At 43.8% G+C, this 25,947-nt stretch overlaps 1 long non-coding RNA gene across 1 annotated transcript in view; it reads right to left on the minus strand.

Annotated features, from left to right (window-relative positions):
* Window positions 1–25,947, minus strand: part of LOC146799593 (uncharacterized) — a 142,891-nt gene that overhangs the window by 47,474 nt on the left and 69,470 nt on the right. The window contains exon 2 of the long non-coding RNA XR_014969288.1: window positions 23,552–24,760. This is a non-coding gene — a long non-coding RNA (uncharacterized LOC146799593). The remainder of the gene's footprint in view (window positions 1–23,551; window positions 24,761–25,947) is intronic.

The following is a 25,947-nucleotide window of genomic DNA, read 5'->3' on the forward strand; positions in this document are numbered from 1 at the left end:
TTTTGCAGCTTACGGCAGGCCGCTTGAGTACGAGAACTTTCTCCCCTGGTTTCCGCCCGATGGACCATAATGATCTGATAAATAGCATCCAGTGTGACCTCTTTGGGGATGTCCTGGCTTGTACTCGCGATCGCTGCGGCATCACTGTTTTCAGCCTGCGAATCATTACCGATTTGGGCCGTAAAAGAATAATCCCATGCCAATGCACCTACGGGATCCTGTACCTTACTTTGCAAGGGTTCTTCAGGGTTCCACTGATTTTTATTTTCCGCACAGTTTCTGACCTAGAAAAGGACTTATCTTCCATGTTTCCCCCCTCATCAAGCCAGCCTACGTTATCCCTGTCTTCATCCACCCAGTCTTTGCTCAAACTTCCTTCTTCAGATGAGGATGGATCAGACATTAAATAAAACATATCACCCACTTCCTATTCTTTGCCGAGTTCTGAGACGCTTTCAGCTTGATAAGCCCCTTGTAGGTTACCTCCATTAAAACCATTAATACCAGTCTCACTGCAAAGGTTAGTTTTGCCATCAATTTTTCCATCCCTCTGTCTGGCCCTCAAGGGGACTGCAGTTCCCATAATGCACCTACCAGGTGCGTAAGCTTCTTCGTTAGACTCGCTGACTTCGCTTTCCTTCCCTGGGGTTGCTACCACCCAACAGTGCCAGAACCATGGCCAATGCCCCCAGAAGCAGTTGGTTGCTCTATTCCATCCTTCAACGACGCGTCAGCACTAGCGCAATTTAAAGCAGGTGAGAGGCTCCTACCTGAGCTAGGATCAGCCATTGCGGTATTCGGGCCCCCGGTGAGAGAGACAGATACATTTTCCTTTTCCTCAGGCTCAATCTCTCCAGGCTGCAGATCACCCGTTTTCCTGCTTTTCGATAACTGTACTTTAAAAAGGGAATGAGCCGTCTGCTTCCCTTGGTTTGGCGCTATTTCAGGCATCGAACTGCTCCGCCCGCCGTCAGCGGGTAGCACATCTTTGCCTTCCCTTGCAGGACCGCTGATGCCCCCCAGAGGTCCGCGAGTCCTGGCATTCCTTGGCGCTGTCTTCGGCGCCATTCCAAAACCAATGCGAGGAGGACGCCCGGAAAGCACCGCAGCACCAAGAAGACCCGCCCGGGTCACACGGCTCGACCGCAGAAAATCCTTCCGTTGCAGCAACACCCAGCGCCAGACCATTCCGACAGTGAACCGGCAGACCTCAGCAAAACATCAAAGACGGGAGGAGTAGTCCAGGAGAGCACTGACCAGCCGCCATCTTGCCACGTCTCAGGTTTTAATGAAACTGATGAAAATGCGAAAATCATCGCTCCACAAAGGTTATATGAAATAACACTCCGGATGGAGGGAGACATACCAAGAAAAGCGAAAGCACTCTTTTGGGAGCGACTTTCAAAGGGTTATGATATACTTCTAGCAGAACGGGACTGGCCACCAGTATTTGTCAGAGAGTGCCCACATGGCGAAGACATCATCATGCCAGCCTTCTCTAACCATGTTCCAGTACATTTCAAATATCCTTATGTCAGGAAATGGGCAGTAGCCCAAGCCCCAGCATTATACAAAAATCATGTAGGATGGGATGAGGACTCACCTCAGCATAAGATTCAGTTAAAACATCAACCAACTACACAAAGGCAGTATCCAATTGAGCAAGAAGCTAAAAAACAGGTCAGGGAGATCTTAGATCAACTTGAATACCAAGGGGTGATTGAAACATGCACCTCATCAATGAACAATCCTTTGTTTCCTGTTTCCAAACCAGACAATACATATCGTCTAGTTTTGGATTCCAGACACCTAAACTCTTGTTGTAAAACATTTGCAGTACAAAATGCACATAGTACAGCATTCATGAATAACTTTGTGCGTAAAAAATATAAAACCACATTAGATATTTCTAACGGTTTCTTTTTTTCAAAACATAGCACCTGAAAGTAGGTATTTGACAGCTTTCTCAATAATGGGGACCCAGCGTCAATTCTGCCGTCTCCCTCAGGGATTCAAGAATAGTCCAGGGTTATTCTCAGCAAGGGTAACGGAGTTACTACAAATTTATGATGACAAAGCATTGTCATATGTTGATGATATCTATCTGACAGATGATGGCCTGAACAAACACTTGAACAGAGTGAATACCATTATACTGGGCTTCACCTCTGAAGGTTATAAATTCATTTTCAAAAGCTCGAGAATTGCCCATCTCAATGTACTTTTCCTAGGATATGAACTATCAAGTGAAGGAAAAAGCCTGGCAGACAACTTTTTAGAAAAGTGTGCGCTGCTCCAACCTCCAAAAACAATGAAAAACTTACAGTCGATTCTAGGTTTCCTAAACTTTGGAAGAACATACATTCTAAACTACGCAGAAAGGGTTAAACCTTTACGAATTAATCAAACCTGATTTTAAAATCACACATTGGGCACAGGGACAAACAGATGTCCTGCGTTCACTTCAAGCTGACATGTTAGCAACAAAACACTTACAAACATGCGTAAACGTATGCAACTTGGTGATCCGAATTATTCCGGGTCAATGCGGATTCACCTACTAAAAGTACCAATTGCATACAAATCACATTTGTATACGCAACAAGAAATGAAATTTTACTGCTGCTGTTTTTGTTTCTAATAAAAATTGTTATAAAAAAAAATGAAATTTACATCAACAGAAAAAAATCTGACAGCAGTTCAAACCGCTGTAGCAAAAGAAAGAGCCCTAGCACAGGGGAAACGCATTATGGTCGTAACCCCTGTACCAGCCTTAGAGGCAGTTACAAAAGCGAGAATTCCGAGTGCAAAAGCTTTACATCCAAGATGGATACAGTGGGTTAATTCTCTTGCTGCAACTGATATTGAATATGTTTTTGATCCTTATTTAAAAACACAAGCATTCCTGCAATACGAACACGAATTTCCTCTGCCTACTGAAATTCTCCCTCTTGACCAGTACGAGTTTATAATTTATACTGACGGATCTTCACAACCCGCTACGGAGGATAAGCAAGCTATAGGGCAGCATGCGCGATCGTTAAAGGTTGTATACTCAATGGCAAATTCAGACCAATGGTCACAAAAAGACAATCACTAGGAGATTGTACAGCTCAGCGAGCTGAACTACAAGCCTTTAAAATGGCACTTGAAAATACGGATCGCAAATTCCCCACACTCATAGTGCGCAATTCTTTTTATTGTGTTCATTCATACAATGAATATTTACAGAATTGGCTTCAAAATGGTTTCAAAGATGCAAAAGGTGGCACAATCAAGCATAAAACGCTTAGGGAACAAGTAGTTCAGTTGAGAAACGGACCACAAAACACTCACATGATACACACGCTGAGTCATCAACGTGATGGGGTTCACGTTAAAGGGAATTCATTGGCTGATGAAGCCGCGAAAGGGGCTGTGCAAACGGCTTCCTTAGCTGCAATCACTCGTTCAAAAACGAAAATCGACAGTGAAATAATAGTGGCTGTCAATGCCTCAAGCAAAGGCAGCGGTGCAGTGTTACCTAAAAGGTTTCCACTCAAATACTCATATATAATCGATGCAAACAGCGTTCTGTTTGCTCGAATCCTTGGAGTGGGGGATAGGTTAATACCAAACATGGAACAAAGAGCAGCTTTGATTTATGAAGCACATCTGGGAGAGGGTCTGACACATCAGGGGATCTCTAAAACAATTTTAAAACTAAAAGAGATGTACTGGTGGCCAGGAATTAATACACTGATTCACACTTTTATCAATGAATGCATAGATTGCAATAGAGATCGCAGTACAGAACGCCACCAGGCACCTGTATACAACATAGCCAGCCCAGTACAGACACCATTGTTAGACAGCATTAGACTATCTACATGCAGCCATCCCTGTGCACAAATGCAGTCCCACAAACACTAAATTAAGGTTCCTTTTGATGTGGTCTCAGCACTCGGCTGACGCTCAAACTGTTATAAAAGATTTGCGAGTCTTTATCAGCACATACGCAATTGGCACACTACATTCTGACCAGGGTCCTGCGTTTAGCTCTCGAGCTTACAAAGAAGCCATGGCCAGTTTGGCTGTAACATTGCGGTATTCTTCTCCATTCCATCCTGAGGGAAATTCTGTTGTGGAAAGAAAAAACCGGGACATAAAGCAGTCTATAACAGCTAGGGTATTAGGTTCGGGTGATGGGTGGGTCAAACATCTTTATGGGGTCCAACGCTCATTAAACAATTTGCCAAGAAGTTCTCTAGGGGGTGTCACTCCATATGAAGTCGTATTTGGAACTAAAATGTTGATTCCGGACCTTGACATAAAAGGCACAGTGGTGGAAAATAAAAAGTTTGAGATCAAAGATCGTTTGCCTGTTTTACAGGACTTAAATGAACTAAGATCGAAACAAAGCAACATGTTCCTGAAGCCAACCACCACTGGGTAAAAACCAACCGTCCCAGCAAGGCCTGTCTGATCCCAAAGCTTGGTGATCTAGTCAGAGAAAACATCACGGACAAGTAGGAATTTGGGCCTTCTTACAGACAACCAGAACCTGTCCTAGCAATCCACGAATCGAGAACAGTACTACTGCCGCCCCTTGCTGGTAAAAAGGAGAAAAGATTTGTGTCCATCGACCTGATCAAACAACACTACGTGGCCGATACTAAGCAGTAGGCTAAGTGGACTCCGACAATGTAGCAGGCGCACTCCGCTAGCTACAATCCAAGAGGTTCAAACTGAGAACTCATCACCTTTGAAGATTCTATAGTGCGAAATAAAGGACTAAGCAAAAAAGCTATGGAACTCGTCCCTCTTGAGACCCAAATAACAGTTCGTCCTGATACACATGTCTACAACGAAGTAACAAGTGATCAACTGGTTCCAGCGATTTCAACGAATCCTGATGCAATACCAACCATTGACAGAACTGCCTCTGGCTATTTCATTAACTTTGATTCGTTTTCTGATGATCCCAGTGAACCTAAAACGACGCCAGCACAACGAACTTTCAAAGAACAAGCAACAGACTTTTTTCATCCCCTGAAAAAGACTTATCTGGTTTCACCATGGATTGAACTCCTGGATTGTTTTGGGAATATTCTTCTTCCTACTTTGGTTAGCTCTGGTAATAACTCTGGGTATGCTGATAAATGGAAGATATATTCAAATGGACACAGCAAGTAAAAAAGGGAACTTACTTCTCCAGCCACACAAATCATCCCATCGTGAAGCCAGAGACTTGTCAGCAGTGAACATCACAGCTGTTCCTATACCTGATGGTATAGTTTGGGACAGAACTGAATATGACATTTTTGGCCCATCGGAACATTTGAAGATTCCACACTTATTTAAGATGTCATTAAGTGACTTTATTACCTCTAGTACCTTTTCTGATGATTGGGGCTTTGAGAATGTTAATAACATGATATCTGATCTAGAGATGTCTGCAGTATTCACAAATCATGAATATTTAGAGGGTTCATCAGACTATGAATAAATGTATTGTTATAATCATTATGGTCATCATTTCTTGCATAAAACTGCATCACCTATAAATGTATTTATGTATTACCAAAGGGAACATTGTCCTACAAAACCAAAGGGTAGCTCAAAAACTTTAGCTATGAAATTTCCATATTTTTCAGGGTTCAACTTATCAAATCCAGAATCGTTTTATTTTAAGTATATGAACAAGACAGGAACTAAACATATGTTAACCAATACGAAACAGATTTATTCTGCAGCCTTTATTGCCCACCTGTCTAGACAGGGTTTCGACTTTTGGAAAGACAACATTGAGACAAAATCTGTCTGGGGTACAAAAGATTGGCAAGTGGACAGGGTTGAAGCTTTGTTTAGAGCCTGTATCTTCCCTGAGCAAATTATGTTTTTGAATGACACTGTCCAACAAACATCTTGCCTTGGGTTAGCCAAGATCAAAGACATGAACACGCCGACCATACCTAAACCTGCAAGTAATAGCACTACATGGGGGGAGGTCAACGTACATAGTATTTTGCATCACAACAGATCAGATCCAGAATGGAAAAAAATGGTTGCTCTGGCCCACAGACACAAACAACTGTCAAGATCGATTCCTGAACAAAACACAGGGTTTCACTATCAATAGGCCAGACCCACGCTATGTTCAAAGATAGCATCCGGGGATAGTAACAACATACAGTATAGGGAAACTCTGCCTTGATTGGCTACAGAAAGCTACATTGCAGGATGTAAAACAACACTTATCTTTACTTAAAGAATGCGCAGATGTTAGAGAATTCTTGCTAGGACCAAGAAACCCACGTCAAAAACGTTTCATATATGCCGGTATCTACGCTGCTTATAATGAAATATGGAAGATTACCGAAGCAGAGACTGCAGAACGAATACGAGAAATTGATCGTATTAATTTAGAGAAATCTCTCTCTGTAGTAGACAATGGGTTAACCACTCTGTCATCCAAGATATATTTATTGGACAGCATTGTGTCTTCTGCCATAGACATCATGGAACAAGACTTGGTCATGCTGCAAAATGGTCAGTCTCAATTACGTTCTATAATGCTCTTAGGCTGGATGCTACAAAACTTGCGTTCAGGCTATGTGCCTTGGCGTTTAATCAACACAACGTCACTATTTTCAGAATTCAATCTCAATGATAAACAGATTAGACTGGCACAAAGGGGAGCAGACTTTACGGTGCTGAGCATTGAAAAACTGGAAAAATTACCATTCACGGTGGCAGAAAAGCCAGCTACTGACTGCATCATACATGGTAAAATTACTCTGCCTGTTACAACTTTCCATTTTCAGTATTGCCTAAAACATATACCAGCAGGCAAATATGAAAGGTTGGGTAAAGAATACATCAAGACATCTTGGGATTTATCTTACACACAAAGATGTTGGAGTGGGGGGCGGGAAGTGTTTCTTAGCGGTACAAACTGTGAAAACGCACTAAGCGGTTCTCTCCTTTGTCAGGGTATTAATTTACATGGGGCCTGCGATGGTTCCACTACAAACTTATCCTGTCACCTGCAAGGCTCACCAGCTGCAGTGATTACTCCAATTTTTGGACTACTTTCAAATGGAAGTTACCTCATGTTGAATGATCACAGCTGCTGTGGCATGTTGCCCGGTATCCCATATCTAATAACGGTTACATCCAGGGTCACTTGCTGTATGCAAGTGTTCTTTCCACAAATACAGACAGTCAGGGAGTCGCCTCTATGGCCTTCACTGAACATCTCTTGTATACGAATTGATACTCTAAGCATGGTAAATGGTAAAAGCCATTCTTTTACAACAAACTGTGCCACTGACCTCGGCCAAAGAAACCTATGATCTACAAGTTGCAAGGACTTCTGCCGAGATACATGCCCTTTTGAATACAAACTGCCCTAAACATTTCTCAGAAATGTTGGAACGTATCTTAAACATGTCTGATATGAGCGGTATTGTACATGTATTGAAGACCGTGTGTTCAGGACTGTTAGCACATTTTCAAGCAGTCCTCCGAATAATTTCCAACTTCATGCACTCTGTGTTTGGCGGAATGCCACTACTTTTTGGACTCGTTGCAGGGATCCTATTTTTGCTCCTACTGCTCCGATATGGCAAGCCAAATCATCAGCGTCACTCCGAGCACCAAAGAGAGCTCTATTGAAAATGAAGTGTCGTGAGCGCATCGTTCAAATTTTAGGTTTACCTCGTCTATGAGAATTAAATACCACATGCTTTCTGTCATTCAGACCAATCTGGCAAGAATGCATCTTACCTGTTCTACCCTGCCTGCTTTGCGGTGAAGAATGCGTGCTAGACATCTGTCTAACACTCCCATCAGTCATGCCTACGGATACCGATACTCCGCTGGACCCGGTAATGGCCCATGCTGTGTGTTGTCCTCAGCGGCTACCGATCCTGATGACGGCGTTCATTGAGATCTCACAGACGCAAATTGCTACTGCTGAGATACGAGAGGAAACAACAGGCACACAGGTAACATCCGATACAAACATTGCTGATGCGACCAATGCTGACGGCGATGCTTCTCATCTATGTGTGGTTAGTCTTCCAAACGAGGTAATCCAACATTCACCTACAACGGTAGAAGACTTTTTGTCTACAGGGTTAGAAGATTTCATGTTTTCTCCATCCCCATACGCTGCCTTTTGATTCAGCACACAGTGTACCGGGAAGACTCTGAATTTGGCCTTCATTTTTCAAAACAAAGACTAAACTTGAAACATTTTCCTATGATTAATTTTTTTTTTCCTAATTTGAATTTTTCTTTTTATGGCACAGTAATCTGCTTATAGTAGAACTATTCATAGAAAACAGAATTCTTTGATACACTTTCAGAGACAATATGTCACCTTGTCAATACCAATTGATTTATGTAACTTAGCATGAAATGGTTTCGGCCTTTTTCTTCTGTATTTACGAGCCATTTCATAATGTATATATATGTGTGTTCATTCATTTAGCATTCAATGTAAATATATGCTTGGAATGAAACATTGCTTTAATATGTACAGCACCAGTGCATCTTTATGCATGGCAACAGTTTTTATGCATTTTATGATGTATTTTTAAAACATGTTCTTAGCCATCCATATGTAGCTATATTTTAGATATGTTTAGCATGTTTAGGATTTAGTAATGTCGTTCGTACGAAAGTGGAGTGGGTGTTGTGTGTCAATTTAAATACCTTGTATAGATTTCCCGATTTATGTCCTTATATAGGCACAATTCGCATTGCCCATAGTTAGGCATAGAAAGCCTACCCTTATTTAGGCATTATCCATGCTAACCAAATACAGGCATGGCCACCTACATCCGTTCATCTACGTTACAACGAGTTCTTGGAAAACCAGACTCTTAAGCCTTTAGGACTCCCCCTTGCTTGGATATTGATTTCTCCAGGAACTCATTTATTATGCATGAACATCTATTCCTTAGGGGTTCATTCATGATGTTCTTCTGCCCGACTTTTAAGTCAATACTGGCATTCCTAAACACCTTCAAGGTATAAATATACCTTCACTTACCATGGCAAACCACGGTTCGGCTGCCTACTTGCACGACGCGGCTCGCCACGGCAAGTTCGGAAGGAAGTCAAGTCCCCGGCTGACGCACTGACCAGACGCTGTCATCCTCCTTGCAGAGAATCCAGTTCCAGTGTTTCTGACTCCCCTTGAGGGGTGTTAGAGATTGAGACTCGGAAAGAGATTCCAACCTCACTCATTCTAAGGTATGGAGCGGACTAGAACGTAGAGGGACTTTTGGCAAATCTTGGCAACTATAACTAAACTAGACTATAGACAAACAGCACTTCTTCTTACCTCGTACTACACTGTCGTGGTCTAGTATATAACGAGAGCCACTAACCTGAAATGACCTGTATAGTAGAAGGTCCCACACTACCTCCTCCTGCCTGTGGGGTATGAACTGCATTGGGACTACTAGTGTTTGGTGGTGGTAGGGTCCATTGCCTAATGTAATGCGCTCCTCTCTGCTCGCTGGAACCTGGGCGAGATAAACCAGCTACCTCTCGTCGCATAGTGCTCATCTCATTACGCAGTTCCAGCGCGTCCCCCCGAAACGCATCTACTTCCATCCTTAGGGCAGTCAGGGTTTCTAATACCGACGTTAGTACGGTGTTAGTGTCCATCGTTCAGGCTGTATATATCCGTGGGCTTGTCACTCTGTCGTGGTCTAGTATATAACGAGAGCCACTAACCTGAAAGCCAAGTACAGCAGGAACGATGCTAGGTAATCTCCTCCCCTAAGAGGTGACACCTGCGCGCAGTTTATCTTTACGGCACAAATGACACCCCTACCGGGGAAGGGAAAAAGGGGACAAAGGAAACAAAAACAGAGTTGTCGCCTGCACTTCGGACCCGTTTGGCAAGAAAGGTGATGACTCTCTCTTCGGGCTTCTATCCCTATGCCCTGCAACGAGAATACAACATACATTCAGCAGGATTCAAGGTCATGCACTTCCTAACCCCCTCCCCTTCCTTAATCCACAGGTTGTCACTTACAATGATAATAGCAGGGAGAAGGGCATGGCAACAGGCGAGTTCTCAAAACATATAACAGCTCTATCAGTTTGTTTTCTATCATGCAGTCTTGTAAATAGAGGTAAAAGGATACTTATCCGTCCGTCGCGTGCCTGACAGTTTATGCACCAATGAAGCTCAGTTTCTTGCTGAAATCCGGTGCTATCATAAGCGCGCATTGTAGCCAGCCTTCAATTCCTGGACCAAGGTTACGGCACTCTGGCAAGTAGGAAACTGAAGGGAACAGCGAATTGTTCTGCAGTGTCGCGTCGCTATGGTGGTCGGTGAAGAAATCAGTGGCAAAAAGGTACTTCAGTCCTTCATGGGACTTGGAGCCTCTGCGGGTTCGGAACAAACAAAACGCTGAGAAAATGCGCTCCGGGATAGTGACGATACACCCCCCTACTTCGGCATCTGGGACTGGAAGGAAACGGAGTAGTGGGTAGGGCTTGGTGCATGCGCAGCGCTCTCCTTCGTCTAGAAGAGCCTGCGTCGGTCCTCGGGTGAAAATGCGAGCGTCTCGCTGGTTCGCTTCTAAGAGTCTGGCGATAATCCCTTTCTCTCCGGACAAAGCCCGCAACGGCTTTTGAATGTTTGCAGGTGTCGAGGCGTGTCCGCGCTGAGAAGAAAATACGGAACTCTCCTTCTGGAAGTACAGTATCTGGTATCCTACCTCGGAGTAGGAACTACGTGACTTCTCGGCAGGGCTCTGGAACTTGAGTGACAAGCAAGGATTAACGTGGGGGTGGAGCTTATACAATGAATGCAGTTCCTCCAACTGTAGTTTGTAAGCCCTTCTTTCATACTTTCTCATTCCGTACCTGCTCTACGGCGCCCCCTCTGCTGGGCCATGACAGTACCCCCTCTCAATGTCCGATGTCTCGGCGGACCTCCTGGCTTAGAAGGGTGTTGGGCATGGAAACGTCTCACCAGACTGTGGCAATGTTGGTTGTTCTTAGGTTCCAATGATCTATCTTCTGGCCCATAGCCCTTCCAATCTACTAAGTAGTGTATCTGACCTCGTAGTACCTTGGAATCTAAAATAGCCTGTACCTCATATTCTTCCTCCCCTTCTACGTCTATTGCTGGGGGTCTAACGGGAAGGCGTGTACTGGTGTGGCAAGGTTTCAGAAGGGACACATGAAACACCGGGTGGATATGCCAAGTGGGTGGCAACGTGAGTTTCATGGCCACAGGGTTAATGATTTTACTGATAGGGTAAGGACCTATATATTTGGGTTGTAGCCTATTGTTTCCCTTGAGTCGTAAATTTTTTGTGCTCAACCAGACTTTATCACCTACAGAGTATGTGGGTTCTGGGGGCCGTTTCTTATCTGCCTGTGATTTATCTCTAGCTCGAGCTTCTTCAAGATGTACCTTAGCTGTGTCTAACACGGTCTTGAGGTGTGCGTGGTGTTCTTGAATGGAAGGGAGTTTTGAGATAATGGGATTGTCAAAAGGTAGCATGTTGGGATGGAAACCAAAAAGACAAAAGAACGGAGAGCATCCCAAGGATGAATGGGTGGCATTATTGTATGCAAACTCAGCAGTCCATAGGAGTGTACTCCATTCGTCGGCATGCATCAGGGTGAAACATCTGAGATATTGCTCCAAGGTTTGATTGAGCCTTTCAGTTTTCCCATCTGTTTGGGGATGATAGCTAGTTGATAATCTAGCGTCCACTTTCATTATTGTACACAGTTCCTTCCAGAATCTGGAAGTGAATTGGGTCCCTCGGTCAGTGATAATGACGGCTGGTACTCCATGCAACTTTATCACCTGTTGTAAGAAGATCGTGGCGACTTCTGCTGCCGTGGGTAACTTGGGGAGTGCAATGAAGTGCCCCATCTTGGTTAGATGATCTATGATTACCAGAATAGTGTTGTTCTTACAACTAAGCGGCCTTTCCACTATAAAATCCATGGCAATGGTGTGCCAAGGAGCCGGGGGCGTGGGAATTGGTCTAAGGAGACCGCTGGGTCTTTGGTGGGAGGCCTTTGCCTGAGTGTAGACGGCACAATCTGCCACATAGGTGGCGGTGTCTTGTCTTAAGGTTTCCCACCAGAAATAGCGTGACAATGCTTGTTCTGTTTTTTGTCTTCCAACATGACCGGCTAAGGTAGTGTCATGGACCCAGTGTAACGCTTGTTCTTGCAAAGGCTCGCTGGGAACGTACAATTTATTGTCTTGAAACAGTAGTCCTTCTTTGTGGGTTCTCCGTTGAGGCCCTTCCTGGACCCAGGCTATCGTGTCCATAGTCTTCACGTGTCTTTTTACTTCGGCAAGGAAGAGCTGGGTGGAGATTGATGCCATTGTCTTAGTAGGGAAGGTTGCCTTCTGCAAGATTATAGGAGGTTCTTCTTCTGTCTCTGTTACTGAAGAACCATCGAGTACTGATCTTGACAAGGCGTCAGCCTTTCCATTTTGTGGTCCTGGTCGATATTTAATAATGAAATCGAAATCAGCGAAAAACAGGGACCATCGCAGCTGTCGGGGTGTTAAGGCCCTGGCACTCTTCAAGAACAGTAGATTTCTGTGGTCGGTATAGATTTCAACGGTGTGTTTAGCCCCTAGTAGATGGTGTCTCCACTCCTCACATGCTCGTTTTATAGCCAACAGTTCTTTGTCAGTGGTGCTGTAATTTATTTCGCAGCTTGTCAATTTCTTCGAAAAGAAGGCAACAGGGTGAAGTTGCCCAGTGTCCGGGTGTCGTTGGTAAAGGATTCCTCCTAACGCGTAATAGGAAGCGTCCGTTTCTAGCATGAAGGGCAGGGATGCATCTGGATGTCTTAAAATCGGAGCTCTGGAAAAACACCTCTTTAGGTCTTGAAAGGCTTCTACAGCTTCTGCTGTCCACTTGAAGGTGGCTCCTTTCTTCAGTAGATATGTCATTTGTTGGATGCGGGTAGAGAAGTTTTGTATAAACCTTCTATAGAAATTTGCAAACCCCAAGAAACTCTGTAGGGCTTTGACACTAGAAGGTAACTTCCACTCTTGGATGGCCTGCGTTTTCTTTGTATCCGTACACACCCCATTGGGACCAATGACATATCCTAAGAAGTCAACCTCTTGAGTGTGAAAGAAGCATTTCTCCAGTTTTGCGTAAAGCGAATAGCTCTGGAGCCTCTCCAATACTGCTGCTACATGGTGTGTGTGCTCTTCTAAAGAAGAGGAGTAGATTAAAATGTCATCTATGTATACGATGCAGGATACATCTAGTAGACCCTCAATACCTCATCCATGAAGTACTGGAAGGCGGCAGGGGCATTACATAGACCAAAGGGCATAACTTGGTACTCGTATAAGCCAAACTTTGTTCTAATCGCCGTCTTCCACTCATCCCCCTGCCGCACTCTGACCAGATGATACGCTCCCCTGAGATCCAATTTCGTGAAGAATTTGGCTCCTTTCAGTTGATCTAGCAATACCGGGATGAGGGGAAGGGGATACCTGTTATTTTTGGTAATTCTGTTTAGGGCTCTATAATCTATACAGGCCCGTAATCCTCCTTCACGCTTCGGAATGAAAAAGGAGATGACGCAGGAGAGGAGGAATGTCTAATGAATCCGTTGGCCAATAATGAACTGAGGTATTGCTGTAGGTAGGTAGTTTCCGCTTCCGTAAGGGCATAGATGCGTCTACACGGGATGCTGGCCCCTGGTTCCAATTCAAAAACGCAATCATAAACCCTGTGCAGAGGTAGTTTATTGGCTTCTTGTTCATTGAACACGTCTTGATACTTCTGGTATTCGGGGGGTACCTGTGACGTACATCCTATATTCGTGGAGCAACTTCCACTAGCCAAAAACGCCGCGGGGTTGTCTTTCTTCGAAGGCTCTTCTTTCTGAACGAGAGTGCAGTGTTCTTTACAATAAGACGAATTCAGGGATATTGTGCGTGCGGCCCATTGGATAAGAGGGTCATGGAGGGTTAGCCAGGGCATCCCCAATATCAAGGTAAACTGAGGGGCGTCGATCAGATCGAACTGGATGGATTCACGGTGGTTTTCTCCTACGGTCATCATGAGGGGTTGCGTGTGATATTCTACCGGCCCTGACGTTAGTTCTGTGCCATCCACTGCCTTCACCATCTCGGGGATAGACTTTTTTACTGTTTGAAAACCCGTTTCTTTTGCATAGGTCTGATCCATAAAGTTACCGGTTGCACCGGAATCTAGTAAGGCGTGTACCGATACCAATCCGACCTCCATTGCTGCTAGTTCCACACATACGTTCATATGAGCCACCGCACTTTGGATTTTATTGACGAGGGCAGGACAGACCTCTTTCTCCCAGGGTCTCAAACAAGGGGTCTGGTTCTTGTCTGAGCACTCTAGTTTTCCGACGGTTCGAACAGGGTGTCTGTGGTGTTCACTTTTTGTGGGCCTTTTACGTCTCTGTACGGAGCCCGGGTTCTGGCCTTGCATTCTTTTATAAAATGCCCTGACTTTCCACAATATAGGCACAAGCGTAGCTTCCTCCGTCTTTCCCGTTCTTCCTGATTTAATGGGCCCCGGATACCACTTATTTGCATGGGTTCTACCGCGTCAACCACCGGGGAAGGAGCAGTGCTAATAGGTCGAGGTCGCGGGGTAGCGTAACGAGTTTCCATACGTGTTTTGTCCCCTCTCCTTTCTTGTAAGCGGTGATCTAATTGGACTGTGAGGTCAATGAGTTCATCGCAAGAGGTAGGGAGATGCACCACCTGCGCGAGGACATCTTTCAACTCGCCTCTTAACCCCTGATAGTATAAGGACGTGCGCTTCCCTTGATGATGAATACAGGCCCCAGCTAGGCCCGCAGAATACAAGTGTTCGCTCTTCTGTAACGAAAACTAGAAGGAAGTTGGCACGGAAACTGCAAATACAAAGACAAAGTTTATTAACCCTTAAGGGTGGTCCTACAACCCATACAACACTCTTCAGTATTGCATAGAGTAGCACAAAGAACTTGCGTACACGGTCCCCTTTTATACACAACAGAGGGGCTCATAAGTGGGTGGATACAACATGAAGCAAAGTTCTTTACCTTTTATGGACATTTTCGATACAGAATCAATATGTGGGCGGAGACAGCAATTTCCTGAGCCCGCAAAAACATGGTCAAGCAAGGACTAACTGATAACAGATGTGGTCAAGTCTGGGCATGCGCCAGACGGACAAAGGAGCTATTTATAGACTGTTACTAGGCAGATTACAGGAACAACTAACAAGAAGGAAGGACTCTTTTCGTGCGAAGCACGTGGAGGCATGACATTACAAGATGGAGTCCAGACATTAGTCAACATAAGACAAGAAACATGTTCTAAGGAAGGAGAATTCATGTCTTTAGTAAATGCTTAATCATATCGCCGATTTAGTTTTCAACATTGAGGCAAATCCTTTTCAGAAACTAGTCTATTAAACAAGGTAATATAAGTCAATAATTCTTGATTCCCCTGTTTCAAGGTAATTAATTCACGGTCTAGGGAAAGGGAGTGAGCCTTCCGGTCAAACAACTTGCGCATTTCCTCGCAGAAGGAGTCAAAATCTCTCGGGGCCGGGTCATTCCTTTCGATGGGGGGAAAGACCAACTGGCAGCGTTGCCTCCCAGATAGGACATCACGAAGGCCGTTTTGGTCTGGTCATCGGGAAATACTGCGGGTTTGCACATGAAATGCAGCTTACACTGCCCCATGAAAATGCCACATTTCTTTGAATCCCCAAAGAATCGCTCAGGGGGTCTAAAGGCAAATGTGCTGGCTGAATGACCTGTATAGTAGAAGGTCCCACACTACCTCCTCCTGCCTGTGGGGTATGAACTGCATTGGGACTACTAGTGTTTGGTGGTGGTAGGGTCCATTGCCTAATGTAATGCGCTCCTCTCTCCTCGCTGGAACCTGGGCGAGATAAACCAGCTACCTCTCGTCGCATAGTGCTCATCTCATTACGCAGTTCCAGCGCGTCCCCCCGAAACGCATCTACTTCCATCCTTAGGGCAGTCAGGGTTTCTAATACCGACGTTAGTACGGTGTTAGTGTCCATCGTTCAGGCTGTATATATCCGTGGGCTTGTCACTCTGTCGTGGTCTAGTATATAACGAGAGCCACTAACCTGAAAGCCGGGTACAGCAGGAACGATGCTAGGTAATCTCCTCCCCTAAGAGGTGACACCTGCGCGCAGTTTATCTTTACGGCACAAATGACACCCCTACCGGGGAAGGGAAAAAGGGGACAAAGGAAACAAAAACAGAGTTGTCGCCTGCACTTCGGACCCGTTTGGCAAGAAAGGTGATGACTCTCTCTTCGGGCTTCTATCCCTATGCCCTGCAACGAGAATACAACATACATTCAGCAGGATTCAAGGTCATGCACTTCCTAACCCCCTCCCCTTCCTTAATCCACAGGTTGTCACTTACAATGATAATAGCAGGGAGAAGGGCATGGCAACAGGCGAGTTCTCAAAACATATAACAGCTCTATCAGTTTGTTTTCTATCATGCAGTCTTGTAAATAGAGGTAAAAGGATACTTATCCGTCCGTCGCGTGCCTGACAGTTTATGCACCAATGAAGCTCAGTTTCTTGCTGAAATCCAGTGCTATCATAAGCGCGCAATGTAGCCAGCCTTCAATTCCTGGACGAAGGTTACGGCACTCTGGCAAGTAGGAAACTGAAGGGAACAGCAAATTGTTCTGCAGTGTCGCGTCGCTATGGTGGTCGGTGAAGAAATCAGTGGCAAAAAGGTACTTCAGTCCTTCATGGGACTTGGAGCCTCTGCATGTTCGGAACAAACAAAACGCTGAGAAAATGCGCTCTGGGATAGTGACGATACACCCCCCTACTTCTGCATCTGGGACTGGAAGGCAACGGAGTAGTGGGTAGGGCTTGGTGCATGCGCAGCGCTCTCCTTCGTCTAGAAGAGCCTGCGTCGGTCCTCGGGTGAAAATGCGAGCGTCTCGCTGGTTCGCTTCGAAGAGTCTGGCGATAATCACTTTCTCTCCGGACAAAGCCCGCAACGGCTTTTGAATGTTTGCAGGCGTCGAGGCGTGTCCGCGCTGAGAAGAAAATACGGAACTCTCCTTCTGGAAGTACAGTATCTGGTATCCTACCTCGGAGTAGGAACTACGTGACTTCTCGGCAGGTCTCTGGAACTTGAGTGACAAGCAAGGATTAACGTGGGGTCGGGGCTTATATAATGAATGCAGTTCCTCCCCAGTGCACCTTGGGAACTGTAGTTTGTAAGCCCTTCTTTCATACTTTCTCATTCCGTACCTGCTCTACGGCGCCCCCTCTGCTGGGCCATGACATACACTTAGGTTAGGTACACTGGTGTCGAACTAGCTAGAAGCATCAGAGGAGAATTAACATTTTAGCCTGTGTTATTTATTTATGTATTTTTATGAATATCATAGCTACAAACCATGCTATTGCAGTATTATTTTATCTTACTGCTAACGCTGTACATATTTTACTTCGCATTCTGTCTTACGATTGTAGCAGTTCATATCTCTTGCACAAGAAATAAGACTGTTCAATAAACCTTTTTTATTGAAACGCCCATCTATCTAATTCTGTGTAACTCTGTAGAAACGAAGCATGCACGATTGACTGAGTGAAACTGTTATCTATTGTTTCCACGATTCGGAGATGGCTCCAATTCTAAGGGAACCAAAGTGGTCATGTTTATGCGCTTGCCATAAACTAATCCCTTCATGATCATTCAAGAAGTTTTCTAGTGACTTCTGAGTTAGCTGGCACACACAAGTATTTAAGTTTAATGTACTCGATAGAGACATACTGACCTCAGTCCTATGTCAAAACTATAGTGTATATTGTTCCAATGCGCAGAGCCTATCAGGGATATAGGAACTACACTACATTAGGTTTTCTTTTCTAATTTGTAGCCCACACAATTCAATCACAAGAACAGCCACAAGTGGGCCAGCCGAAGAGCACAGAGCTCCAGGTAGGAGTGCTTTAAAAAAAATGGTAAGCTCTCCAGGGATCATGGTTTCAATGTTGCTTGGAGACTGCTTCACTTCCTGCAGTCCCCCAACACCATTAAAAATGCTTGGTGGTGCCCCTTCCTATCCCAGGGGCACCACTGGGCTTAAAAAATAATAAACAAAAAAACCCTTGCCAGTCATTATGAATTGCTCCATTGCGGAGGAGTGAATAGTACATGAGCGGCTCCTGCCATTCATTTATTATTCACTTTGGTGTCCCAGTGCCCACCCGGGGCACCCTTTTTAAAAGAATTATTGGGGAGGTGGCCTTGCAGACCCCAGTTCCCTGAACCTTTATGGCCCTGGACCCTATCCCCCGGGGCCTTTATTTTTAAATAAGGGGAGGGGACTGTACGGCTCCCCTTACCAAGGCTCCTTGGGCCGCGAGAACCCCAGGGCCTATTTTAATAATGTTGGGGAAAGGGCACACCCCCTCCCCTCCACAATCCTCCTTGGGCCCTGGGAAGCCTATCCTCTGTGGTCTATTTTATAAATGAATGGGAGGGGCATCATGGCCCTCTTCCCCTAGCTACCTTGGGCCCCGGGGACTCCATAGCCCGAGCTTACTTTAAAAATTAAGGAGAGCGAGCTTGTAGACCCCCTCCCTCCCCCAGGACCCTGATCCCATGTGGCATATTTTATACATTAAGGGGAGGGGGTTCGGGACCCCCCTCTCTAAGCCTTTATGGCCCTAGGGCAACCATATGCCAGGGCCAGAGGTGGGTGCCCCGGTGTCCACCTGGGTCACCCACAAAGCGCTCGGGGCTGGAGGGTGAGCCCCAGGACCCTCGTGGCCTCAGCCGGCTCCCCACATGCACCCATCCTGTTTGCATCGGGAGCCAGATTTGCTTCCACCCAAAGGGAGCACTTGTTTCTGCTTGCTCCCCCTGGCAGAAGCAATCAGAGTTTCTGCTTCCACCCGAAGAAAGCATTTTCAAATCTCCTGCCAGGTGGGAGCAGACATTTGTTTACCCGCCGATGCTCTTGCGGGCAGGGAAACCGCTGTACCCCTAAGGGGGGACTCCACGGGACAAAGTGATATACTTATCAGCCACATAACGTACTTACTTATCAGCCAGCCCTCTATATCTATTGGTCTATTTTTGTGTCATTTTTTTTCTTCAGCTCACTACAGCATGCATTATGAGGTTATGGGTCATCCCATTTTTGCCACTGGCTAACTTCATTGTGAGTGATGGCAATCTGTCCTTTCACAAAGGAAATCCGCACACAGTTGAGTATATATAGTGCCAGAAACTATTACAACAGTTGATTTTTGTGACCAACAATATTTTTGTATTTCTTAATTTTGTTTTTTATATTGGCGAGGACTTGGTAGCTCTCACAACAAGATTTTATGAAAGCCTGGAAAATCAGAACAAGCATTGACAAAGCCAAAATGCTGGCAACCAAGGTCAGCCGATTGGTTTTGCCAATACTTATTTTACTTTGTAAAAACAAATATCGTGGAGCTTTATATGTGGTTGGTTTCACTGGTTTTGAGAACAAAGTAAAGTTATCGCGTCCCATATTTTTTCTGTTGCTGTTTTTATCATTCATAATTGGGATAGACTGCAGAGATTTGGCTGGGTTTTGTAACGGCGTTGGCCATTTTCACCCAGGTGCAGTTCTGCACACCACGAGGCAGGTGCAAAAATTTATTTTTCACTAATTCAAATATAATTTTTGCATCTTTTGGTCAGTGCAAACGAAAATTGCCCATCACTGGTGTAATCCAGGTACCGACTTTGCACGTCGGGTTTATCTTTAACTTGCCTGTATATAGTTGTAGGAGCTTTTTTGGTAATATTTGGGAAAATGTATACATCAGGGCTCAAAGTAATATCTAAAATTCAGCTGCACGTTTATCAGGAGCGTAGCGATCAAAGAAAAGCAGATTTAGTAGGGCCGGGGTCAGAGGCTTTTTAAGACATGGCAAAAAGTGGGCAATTACCCAGGGCCCCACCCTCCAAGGGGCCCCCTGTGAAAATGAACGAACTATCTCACTTCTGTTTATTATTATATGTGAACCTTTTCCTATTCTGCCTACTTGTATCTCTTTCTCTCTGTGTGCAAGTTCATCTTATGGATTTGTGAGCCCCTAGACAGGCATATTTCAACTGTTTGTGATCGACATACCATTTCTTAAAGTCAGTTTGGCATCAATTAGTCTTGAATTAGCAGAAAATTAGTAATGAAAATCAGAGTTGTTCAGAACAGAGGCCCCCGAAATATGGCTTGCCCAGGGCCCCATACATTCTTAAGACAACACTGACCGGGGTTGAGAGGCTGCCAGGTGTAGGACATGTTTTTTTTGCTTACAATTAGGGCCCGTAGGACGGCACTGGCTTTAATGCCACGTTTTATAATTCTACCTGGTAACTTTTTTTTTTACATTCTGCGAAATGTTGTTAGATTTGTAAAACTCTAAACTTGTACAAGCATATATCTTTCCTTTGCTTATTACAGCATTAATGTTTTTGGAACGTCAGGAAATATGACTATTATACACTAGATGGCAGTAGACACTCATGGTTAGTTAAATAGTGCTATGGAATAAAGGGTGAGAGGGCGCACAGTTTGCCAGTGTATCTCATTATTGTTGGAGTTTTATATAGCGCGCCGCGAACTCAGGTATCGGAGCGCTTTACACGAGTTACATTACACAAGGACACATTCATTTATCCGGACTTTCAAAAAGATATTAAAACTCCTCTTCCAAAGACACTTCCATGAATAATTCGACCCATTTCATGACCTTCACGGCCGCTTTGCATTCACTGTGTAAATATATATTCAATACCTGTATTAACCTAATTTTTGACATTATTATCCTGATTGTATTTGTAGCTTGCTAGTGAGTAAATCTCCTTATTTAACTTTCTTGCTTCTATTGTAAAGCGGTCTAACACCTTTGGGTAAAGTCAGCACTATATAAAACTGCATTAAATAAATAAAAAATAAATAAAATAAATACATTTTTTGTAGGCACGGGGAGATTGAGTGATTTGCCCAGAATCAGAGTGTGTTGAGCAGACGGCGCGACTCAAAGTGGTTCCCTCGTTCCCAAAGTTGGGGAATCTGGCCGTTAGGTCATATCCTTTCCCATATCTATTACTTCGTACCATAACAAATGGAAAATTACTCTGCGTAATAAATATAACATAATGTAAAATGTGCCCCTCTGTGGCTATTAGAAGGTACCGGAGAGCGGTCCTTGTAATGTTTGTGAACAGTGAGGATGTGTGAAAGGCAAATGGAAAAGTCCAGTAAAGCTGAATGTTGTTCCTTCTTGTACGTGGAATTCTGGAACATGAATGTCCATGCTCATGTCGGGCGCATATATTCAAATATTTCTAATATTCCTCTGGTATTGTATCCTTCACCTTCTCGTCTGCTCTCAGCGCCTGCACTATTACTCTTACAGGCGCTATAAGTGATTCTTCCAGAACCTTCCACTTACAGATTTGAAAACGATGATTCCTTCTGCACAAGCTTTACAAATCCCTATTTTAAAGCAAGATTAGAAATCGCATCTTAATCGCAGATGCAAATTCCGGCAGCTACATTGCCTATGGGAAAGATCCGAATATAAAGGAGTGAGCGGCTTTGAGAGTGTTCACCAAGGAGACAGGACAGAAGGCCCTTGGTGCCACAGCCTGCTGGTAGAGTCAGAACCGAAAGCGAAAGGACTGATGCCATCTGATCCCATGAGCTTGAGAACCCAAATCCAGGGAAGGGGAGGACACCATTCTGTGGGTATTCCTGCAGGAGCTGGTGTGTGGAAACCACCATCAAGGTCTTTGTCCAGGCAACATGTTTGCTGAGGTATTCCATGACACCAAGAGGAAGCCATCAAGGGACCACAGGGGACCACAGGGGTAAAGTATCGAAAGGGGATTCACTCTCAGTTTGAACCGAGCTGCAAAACATCACTCTAGTGGGGGGATAATGGACAGTTGTAATTGAAATGATTTTAACATCGGGCACCCTCCCGCAGGCGATGAGTGCAAGAAGCATAGGCAGCTTCAGGACCAGCACGTTGAGTGAGAGGCCCTGGTTGGCAGATTCCTTTGCCCGGAGACTCAGAGTGGAAGTGACAACCCAGGCGGAAGAGTCACAATGAATCTTGAAACTGAGCTCCTTCCTTGAGGGTCATCAGGATGGATATTAAGCTCCAAAGGTGAAGATTGGAGGTGGCCACAGATTGGTAAATGTTAATGGATGTTTGCGATAAATTCTTTGTAAAAAGGCCTGAAAGGAAGTTCAAAAGAGAAGTCAGAGAGGGAGTACACCGCACTCCATACCACAATAAATTCAGATCATCCCGGCTCTCTGCTTCCTGAGACCTAAGAGTGGCCATCCAGTTCTTCAGTGTTGAGTAAAAGAAGTGCTCCTATTAAGTGCCATTCAGCTTTCCCATCCTCTTTCACCATGCCCCCTCTTTATCTAGGTCGAGCCTAGACAGTGCTTGCGCTGCCACTTAGCGACCTGTTGTATATGCTTTGTGGAGTTCAACTCTGCCCATTGCTTGCCAATGCTTTTCATTTGTCTATCTCAGTGTCCTTAAAAAATCCTTGCTTGCTTGTGGTCAGTCCTGCCTCTTTATACCTCCTTTTTCTCTTCCGTTCCTCTCACGGAGCAGGGACTAAGCACTGTATCAAATCACTATGGTTGTTTATCTGTTCTTTGGAGGACTATTTTCTTCTTTGATTCCTGCTCTGTTGCTGTTTTACTGTGTTCAGCTTTGGTGCCATAGCTTCCTTACATTTTAATATAGCGATACTCCCTCCCACCTCCTCTTAATGCCTCAGTTTTAGTTCTAGTAGTAATATAAATGTATTATATTAATCAAAAGATTACAATATAAAACGTCACGATCAGTACACATATCAGAAGATGGATAAAAGACTTAAAAAACAATAGTGTTATAAAATCATGGCATAAAAGTGTCCAGTTTCTTTGCATGTGAACTCAGATTATACAATTCAGAGTATGGACAGAATATTTAAATCACATAGTAACTTGTGTGCCTGATCTAAAAGTTTAATTGGCATATTATTGCAGTACTGCATGGAAATATACTAACATCCAGAGACTTATAATTTGCAGTCAATAAATAGGAGCAATTGCTTGAATCTTGATACAAGCATAATCAAGCAAAAGGCAGACATTTACATGTCTGCGGAAGAAATGCTTTATAAATCTCGACCAATAATATCACTAGCCTTATTATTGCACTACTGACACAAACACTTTCACAGTCTCAAGCAGACTTTTCCGTTGATCTTATTTGACTTACTAATTTTTCTTAAAAACGCCCTAGTGGTGCAAATGCACAAAATGTGCAAAAAGGCATATAAATTAAGGCAGGTTGTACAAAAGCAGGTTGGTTAATCCAGATACTAAAGAGACAAATCAGGATATATAAATGAGTAATAAAATCATAAAGATAGGGCTTTATATGCCTGATCTAAAAATGTTGTTAACATTATTATTGCATTGTCTTACCTAATGCTAAAACAGTACCTGACAGCTTCCACAGTTGATCTTAATTTTGCCTTGATGAACATGGGACGTAAATGCTTTTTTTCTTTAGGGCAAATACATGTGACGTGCAGAAGGGATTTGGTTTCATGCCCACAAAGACAACAAGCTCTTTTAACTTTAAGAACCGGGTTCCATTTCCCTTCGAATTCATGAATCGGGATATAAAACCATCTGAACCGTAAAAACTTCTTGTTAACATAGCCAGCCAGATTTAACCCTAAGCATTCTAGACTCAGCAGATAGTAGGTATCAAACACTAATTCCATATGGTTGTATTGTTTGCCCTGTGCCAGGTCACAGTCCATCTGTTTAAGAGTAAAGGTACCACAGAGTAGCATTTTCCGGGCTGGTTAATTCATCTGCGCCAGTGTCTGTGGCTCAGGTAAATCATAAGTTTCTAAGCTTGCCGGTAAAGTGTGCAAATCTAAGTCCTTGTATGTAGTTTTGCTTACTTCCTGATAAATTAAGTATTTTAGTGATGTTGGATCCACTTTTGCTGAATCACAAAAGTAATTCCACAGTTCTGTTATTGCTTCCTCCTTCTCCGTTGCTTGTATTTTTTTAGGCTTTTTTTGCAATGTGGGATATTGACCATCAGTTGGGCTTCTTTTCGTAAAGTATTTGTTTGGTTTTTGGCTTCCTTTTATGTGGGACTGGGTTTTATTTGAGCCTTTTTTCAATTTTGGATGTCGGCCTTGTTGGGCTTCCTTTGGTAAGAAGATTTGGCTTGTTCCTTTTGTGTTTGCACACTCTTTTTGTTTTGTTGCAGGGTGCACAGGTTTTCCTGGCTCAGCATGGTGCCCGCATCATGGATGCCCTGCTTGATCTTTTACAGGTGCTCGATCTCCTCCCCATTATTTACAGGAAAGCAGCAGTGAAAAAGCAGTCCCAAGGTACGTGACGTGCTTTAAGGAGTGGTGACTCTTAGCTGCCTTGTTTTCTTCACTGTTAACTCGACGCCCGCTTCACGGGTGCCGCGCTTCCTGTTTTGTGAAGCGGCCTCCATGTTGATGAAAGAAAGCTGTGCGGCAGCTTTCTCTGAAGCACCATTGTTCCTCCAAGTAGAAGTGAAGATCCCTTGGCGAAAATATGTACTAGTACTGGGTCTCAAGATTCCCAGAGCAAAGAGTTGTAGCCAATATGTTGAGTCATGCAAGGTTAAAGATACTCCTACACAACAGAAAGATGTATATTGAAAAATAGATTACTTTATTAAAAATCGACATTTGAGTTAGTTAAAAAAAAATGACCATAAAATTGGTTACACTAAAAATAACATCCAATTCATATACCATTAAAATACTTTGTTGCATACATAAAAGAAAAAAACAACACAATAATTTAACATAGGAATTATTACAAAGACCTTTGATACCTAATGTGTGACAATCTTACCCACATTCCTTTGTACTAATATCTACACTCTCTCTTAACCCCTTCGCTGCTAGGCCTTTTCCCCTCCTGTGCTAAGCCTTTTTTGGGCTATTTGGGGTAGTGCGCGCTTAGGCCTCTGTAACTTTTTGACCACATTAGGTATCCACGCCAAATTTGCGTCCTTTTCTTCCAACATCTTGGGGATTCTAAAGGTACCCAGGGTTTGTGGATTCTCCTAGAGGGTTCCCAGAAATTAGTCAAAATACAACAACATTTTTTTTTGTGTGTGAAAAATGGGAAAAACGGGCTGCAAATGAAAGCTTCTGGGTTTTTCTCTGCAAATGGTATCAAAAAAGGGTTTGTGGGGCTGAAATCACCATTTCTCCAGCTTTTAGGGAATGACAGAATTTTGTTAGAAAACCAACATTTTTTACACAGTTTTGGCATTTTTCTGGGACATACCCTATTTTTGCTATTTTTTGTGCTTTCAACCTCCAGTTAACGGTAGAAATGGGTACAAAAACAATAATGGATCCTGGAAAGCTATACATTTTTGAAAAGTAGACAAAATTCTGAATTCAGCAAGGGGTTATTTGTGTAGATCCATCAAGGTTTTCTTTATAGAAATTTACAGGTAAATATAGGAAAAATTAAACATTTGTTGAAAAAAGCAGCCTTTTGAGTCAACGTTTTCACCTGTAACTTCTTCGAATTATGACATCTCTTTGAAAGCAATGTACCGTTACATCCGGTAGACCTTCCTGGTTGTGGGGACATATAGGACTTGTAGGTTCAACAAGAGCCCAACGAACCCAGAGTAGAAAACTGAGCAGCATTTTGTAATGTTTTTTTTTTTTGTTCCGGGTATATAGCAATTATTGTGGGAAAATGTATACATGGAAAAATCGGTATGAAAGTCACCTATGTATTTCTGAAATGGGAACAAATTACAGAGTTTAGAAACAGTGCATATTTGCACATTT

Source organism: Triturus cristatus, chromosome 9, assembly GCF_964204655.1.
Source record: "Triturus cristatus chromosome 9, aTriCri1.1, whole genome shotgun sequence".
Lineage (NCBI taxonomy): Eukaryota > Metazoa > Chordata > Amphibia > Caudata > Salamandridae > Triturus > Triturus cristatus.